Source organism: Lactuca serriola, chromosome 5 (genome assembly GCF_051521515.1).
Source record: "Lactuca serriola cultivar US96UC23 chromosome 5, Lser_US96UC23_V15, whole genome shotgun sequence".
NCBI classification, from domain to species: Eukaryota; Viridiplantae; Streptophyta; class Magnoliopsida; order Asterales; family Asteraceae; genus Lactuca; species Lactuca serriola.
The window spans coordinates 361,138,389-361,145,531 of record NC_136412.1 but is presented as its reverse complement, the minus strand read 5'-3'; the positions used below and the strand labels follow the sequence as shown (position 1 = coordinate 361,145,531).

General features: G+C 35.3%; 1 pseudogene; it reads left to right on the top strand.

Moving 5' to 3' along the window:
• Nucleotides 1-1,630: 1,630 nt before the first annotated feature.
• Nucleotides 1,631-5,249, top strand: LOC145051174 (AP-1 complex subunit gamma-2-like; annotated as a pseudogene).
• The last annotated feature ends 1,894 nt before the right edge of the window (nucleotides 5,250-7,143 follow it).

The following is a 7,143-nucleotide window of genomic DNA, read 5'->3' as shown; positions in this document are numbered from 1 at the left end:
GTTTCGCCACAGAGTTCCGCCGTTCCAAAATCGCATATTTTCGCATTGAGTGACTATGATTAGGTTACAATTATGCTTGAGACGACGATTGGGTTACAATTATGCTTGAAAGTGTGAAGAACTTACATGCTCCATCTACTTCTATCCTAGAGCCGACGATTTAGGGCCTTACAGCTTCTCATCCCACACAGCGCCGATGATTTAGGGCCTTACAAGCCCTAGCTCGGATTGAACTAAGGTATGCTTTACTGAGCATGATTTGTCATGATTTTTTGTTCTGCTTACAAGCCCTAGGTCCAATTTCAAGAAATATCTCATTCTATTCAATGAAGCAGGTCTGATTCTTCTCTTCTGGTTGCACTAAGGTATGTCGTGCTTACCGTTATTCATCTAGTCTCTTCTTCTTCTTCTTCTTCTTCTTCTTCTTCTTCCCTGATATCTTAATTTTTCGTGTAACACCTACAATTTCTTCACTTTTGGAACACGTTCAATTTCTTCACTTATTCTTCTTCTTCTTCCCTGGTATCTTAAGCCATATTAGAACCCTAATTCCAGAAGAATCTGATTGGTTTTATAATATTTCATATATCTTTTTTGATGTTTTTACTGATTTGTTTCTATTAAAACAACAAATGAAATGGGTCTAGGAAAAACCATTGAGCTGCTTGCCTGTATATTTGCACAATAGAAAATCGGACATACATGTTGATGATATAAGAAACAAGACAATACAAGTTGCTGGAGAGCAGAAATCTAACATCAAAAGAATGAAGAAAGAGTGTGTGTGTGGGGTTGTAAGTGAAATCTCAAAGTATAAAGTTTTTTTGGGTACAATGTGATGTCTGTGATGCTTGCGACATGCAAATTGTGTAGGCTATCCATATAAAGAAACAAATTCAGAACCAATAAAAGATTCAGAAAGCCTGAATGGTGATTCAAGAAAACGCAAAAGTTAAGGCTCCAAAATCGTTATCTATGATGGGGCTCACATTTGTCCATTTTGCTTAGAACTGAGTCAAGCAACCAGTTCCCCTGTTCCTACTAGTTCAACTCTTGTAGTATGTCCAACACCAATATTGCCACAGTGACATGCTGAAATAACTCGGTAAACCTCAACTATTGCTATTTATTGATTCGGCTTTATTGTACATATGCATGCTCCTTCATGTAAATGGTTTATTTCTTTTTGCAGTCATACAAGTCCAGGTTCACAAAAATATAAAAGAATACGATTTGAGAAATGAAAGAAATAAAATGAGACATTGTTGCATACTTTCATTTGATTTAAGTGCTTTGTATTCTATACATTGTCTTCCGCTTTTCAAAAAGGGAAAAACAAAGATAGATGCATACTCGCTTACATCTCTCCCACCGAAGCGAAAGTGGAAGAATTTAGCGAGAGAAATCAAGATTTTTGGTCATCATCATCACGTTTGCATTAGCATCCATAGGCTACGGATCTCAAATTCCTCTTTAGATCCTCGTAATTGACCTTTCCCCAGATCTCGATTTGATCAAACATACATATAATTGCAGTCACCGGTCTACGACCCGGTTATATAGTTTGTTTTTGCACTAAACATCTCTGGATCTGATCGAGCTCTCTCGCGGTTTCAAAACCGACCCAATCATGAATCCCTTTTCGTCTGGGACACGTCTAAGGTGAGTGTCTTGTTTACAACTGATCTTATGTTTTAAAGCTTTTCCTTGTGATCAATTTTGAACTAGTTCTTCATTTCGACCTAATTTGTATTAACGTTATCTCAAGTTGTCTATATTGAGAGTTAGTTCGCGTTCGTAATAGTACATTTAATGGAATTCATCCATGTATTTCCCGATTGGATGGGTCACTCAAATGAGTAAGACACTGTCACCAACTTATAAGATCCTAATCTGGGTATGAAGATAATCCATGAACTCTGTCATGAACCATCCCTCGCAAACCATATGTCTCTCTACTTAAGATTTTCCATCTTTTTGGTTTATCCTTCACCTGCAAAAGATTTGAATACATTTCATACCACATGCGTAATTTGTTGTTAATTAGTTGGGTCTGAAACTACAAATGAAACATTATTGGTCTACATCAGGGACATGATTAGGGAAATATGAGCCTGCAAAACTGCTGCAGAAGAGTGTGTTGTTGTTAGAAAAGAATGTGCTTCTATTCGTGCATCAGTTGGTGATAATGATAATGATTACAGACACCGTAACTTGGCAAAGTTCATGTTCATTCACATGTTAGGATACCCCACACATTTTGGCCAAATGGAGTGCTTGAAACTTATAGCAGCTCTTGGATTCCCTGAAAAGAGAATAGGATATCTGGGACTTATGTTGCTTCTTGATGAAAGACAAGAAGTTTTGATGCTTGTCACCAATTCACTAAAGCAGTATGCTCTTGTCTTTCTTCACTCTTATCTTTCCTATATCTTGTGTTCAAGCAAGATGGTTGACTTGAGAATCTTTTTTTTCATCATCTGCAGAGATCTTAACCAGACCAATCAGTACATTGTGGGACTAGCTCTTTGTGCTTTGGGTAATATATGTTCTGCAGAAATGGCTCGTGATCTTGCACCTGAAGTTGAAAGATTGCTGCAATTTCGAGATCCAAATATTCGTAAGAAAGTAAGTTGATGTTAACATTTATTTCATTTCATGATCTCTCAAGGATGTTTCATCTAATTCTCACATTTCATATGAAGAATCATACTCACATAAGTTCTTACAATTTACAGGCAGCATTGTGCTCAATAAGGATTGTAAAGAAGGTCCCTGACCTTGCAGAAAATTTTGTCAACCCTGTTGTTTCCTTACTTAAAGAAAAACATCATGGGGTTCTTTTAACAGCAATCCAGCTCTGTACAGATCTTTGTAACCTTAATGAAGAGGCTCTTGAATTTTTCAGGAAGGTAAATATACTTGATCTTGTTAAAGATCCTCTATTATTTGTTGGTATTGTCTTCTTCTAGTTGTTGTTCTCTTTCTTTATCTTTCTAACGTGTCTTTGCGCTAAGAACTGTTTGACATATGATTCTACAAGTGCAAATTAGTAATTTTAGTGATGAGATATATTTTCTTTTTTCTTCCTTTGGTGTAGAAATGCACAGAGGTGTTGGTGAAAGTTTTGAAGGATGTTGTCAATAGCCAATATGCTCCTGAATATGATGTTTCAGGTATTGCAGACCCTTTTCTTCATATAAGACTGCTTCGCCTTTTGCGTGTTTTGGGCCATGGAGATGCTGATGCTAGTGATTCCATGAATGACATTCTTGCCCAGGATAGCTTTTATTTTAATAAAGCTCATTGTGAATTGTGATATATAATTCAAAATTATAAGAATTTATGAAATTCCTTGTGTAGGTGGCAACAAAAACTGAGTCAAACAAGAATGCAGGGAATGCAATACTTTATGAATGTGTAAAAATCATTATGAGCATTGAAGATAGCAGTGGTATACGTGTTCTTGCAATCAATATATTGGGAAGATTCTTGTCCAATTGTGACAACAATGTCAGGTGAGTTATGTCTTAATATGTGTTATGAGTATTCCCTTTATTATGGTCTAAAACATTGGGATTTGTTATACGGCAGATATGTTGCATTGAACATGCTGATGAAAGCAATTTCAGTAGATGATCAAGCAGTTCAGAGTCATCGTGCAACAATCTTGGAATGTGTAAAGGTAAAACTTTTCTCTTAACAAAAAGAAATATCAATCAAGTTATATAAGTTTGTTGTGGTTTCTGAATGCTTCTTTATGATTCAGGATTCAGATGCTTCAATTCGTAAAAGAGCTCTTGAACTTGTATACCTTCTGGTGAATGAGACGAATGTCAAACCTTTGACCAAGGAGTTAATTGATTATCTACATGTAAGTGACCAGGACTTCAAGGGAGATCTTACTGAAAAAATTTGCTCCATTGTAGAAAAGTAAGTTGAAGGTTTCATTTTTACCTTTTGATTTGGTGAATGTAATATTTTGATGATTTCAACTTATCATACACACAATAACATTTCTTCATTAGTGTTGTAGGCTTTCCCCTGACAAGATTTGGTACATTAATCAGATGCTCATGGTTCTTTCTGAGGTATGTGTTATGGTAGTAGGTTCTTGTAAATGATGAATTTCATTTTCCATGCATTTCTAGTGACCTCTAAATTGTTATAAAAACCTTGGTGGAATGGAAGTTATTAGTATGCTACTAAAGACTTATAAGGGACTCCTAATTCTTGTTTAGGGTTAGTTACTTATTTATACAACAATGTTTCACATTTTTTCTGATTTATAAAGTTTGTTGTTATACATAATATGCAATGGTGTTTCAAAATAGGACAATGGTTCATCCAACCTGCTATGACTTATGTGTATGATGTGGCATAAGTTTTTAAATTTTTTGACACATCAGCTGCTTAGTTGTATTTTAACAGACATAAATAAATGATTTATGGCATGTCAATTCCTCAACTCCACTCCATTATGCAAGATGATCACCATTGGTTCTACCATGTTATTGGATATTTGCAGAATTGGTTGTTTTAGGGAAGATATCCTACTATTTTTTTCTTTATTATTATTTTTTTTTTATATTTTGTGACATGGATTTTTTGCGGGTTAAGCGATTAAGCGATATCTCACCTCATATGAACCATAACCAATAAATATACACTTTTATCTTAAATATGAACCTTAACTATGTTCCAATTAAATGTGGGAGTTGTGTTGTACTTATGATTAACGGGTATGCAATGTAATCTCTCTTGCTTAGTTGCTTCTTGCCCTTTGATAAGTGGTATCTTACCCTATACATTAACATTTTAAGGGAAGTCAGAACTCAGAAGCTATCTATATGCATATTTTTTTTTATCTTTTTCAAAGTAAATAAGATTGCTAATTATGTATTTCTTTTTAACAAATTGGATTTGTGATTTGAAAATTGTAAATCTCAGATTAGGGAGGACACTTGTAATGGAACTGATGATTGTTGCTGGAAAGGTTGTTCCTATTTTACAGCTGGAACATGGAGTAGCTGTTGTTACAGTGTATGCAGGGTCATTCATGACTTCTCTTGATATGGGAGATTTGTTAAGTTCATTTTGTTTTCTGATGCAAAAAAGTGGATAATATCTTTGTGTTGTGTTGTGGTGTAGCGTTTTCAATATCTATAATTAAGGCAGAGCAAGCAATTCTGCAATGCCTGGATGTTGCAGCTAAGGCTCCACATTGGCTTATTGGTGTTGATGGTTAGTAATTCCACCTGGCCTCGTTAAGGTAACAACATATATGTTGTTCAAACTTTAAATCCCTACTTGAATTTATATTCCATTCATCATCTAGAAACTAGTTTCAATTAGAAACCATGTCAACTTAGTCAAGTTAGTTGGCTTAATTGCCCTATGTAGAAGGAATTCATATGAACAAAAAATTTCATGAAAATGCTTTGTCTTCACCTTCAATTCAGTCACCGGTATGTCAAATGACAAATCTACCCCTATAGGACGCCTCCCCATGTTCCCATATGCATAGAAAAACATAATATATTCAACAGGGAGCTTCAGTACATGAACAAAGTGAGGAGACATTATCCCTATCAACCCTATAAATAGTAACATTATTTCTACCAATAATGCCCTTGGTGTTGGTCAAGCCCATAGATAATAGCCTTATGGACGTGTATGTTATCATATTACATCCTCCAATTACTACCTTAACATATATTAGTTTTTTTTGCAGCTCTCAATCTGATTTGGAAGCTAATTTGTTTAAGGTATATATATCTATCCATGTTATCTCCATTATAGCCATGTCCGAGTTTTTACAGTATACCCTCCACATCCTTATCATTATAAATACTATGTTTTGTTTTGAAAATGAACTTGCCTCAACAATGGATGTTGCTCTTGGGATTTTGATTATTGAGTAAAGACTTGGAGTTGAATTTTATTTAAATCTTGTAGCATTATCAACAAGATGCAGTAAAGACTTGGTGTTGAATTTTGCTAAGTCATTATTGAGTGAGATGGGCCAATGTACAACTGCTTATCCATATAATCAGCTGTTTGGAGCATTAGTCTTAAAGAATTATGAAATGCAAGATGCAACTTTAGTTAGTTGGAATTCGATGTACATAGTAGATTAGATGCAAAGTTATATATTGTAAGAAATAGAATTGTATGACATTAAATTTATGCAATGGATTCTATTTTTAGTATATGATATTTTATTTTCTATTATGAAACATTAAATACAAATTTAATTTGAAAATAAGTAAATCTATAAATAATATTTTTTTAAACATTTAAAATTATGATACGCAAAAATGTGTGTCATCTTCATTTATGACATGGCCTTTCTTGACAGGGGCTTTCTTGATACACATTGTGTGTCATTAACACGCGCGTCGTAAGGTTACGACACGCGAAAGCGTGTCGTCTTCCTTTATGACAGGGTCTTCCTTGATACGCATTGCGTGTTGTAAACGCGCGTCGTAACTACGCGTTGTCTATAGACGACACGCAAAAGCGTGTCGTCTCTCTTTATGACAGGGCCTTCATTGACGCGCATTTGCGCGTCGTCTGAGCCTTTTACGACACGCAATGAGCGTCGTAAAAGGTTGTTTTTCTAGTAGTGATCACACATCAACTATCTACCCATGTTCTACCCAACATATTAGTAGATAAAAATATATATTTTTATACATGGTTTAAAACATGTATAGCATTTCATTCAATACATATTCCACATAACAGATGAGGCACACCCACATAACACGTATTTCATAGAGAATAAATCAGATCTATGAGATAGAAGAAAGTGAATATACATTCACACATATAATCAACAACATATACACATAACACGTATTTCGTATAAAATACTTCGTATTTATGCGTTAGAAGAAGGTAACTACACACTCACTTGATCAGAAGATGATCGGACAGCACTATGACTTGCAGAAGTAGTATTCTTCGGTAGATCTAGAAGATCTTCACAAAAACCGGGCTCCTCGCGGGCAGAGCTTCGGCTCGGGAATTACACTTCTTGGGATCTTCGGGGCTTCAGAACTTGCTTCGGGGCTCGGGAATAATACCGGGGCTTCGGGATACTTCTGGCACGCAAAACGATGCAAAACGGGAGAAAGA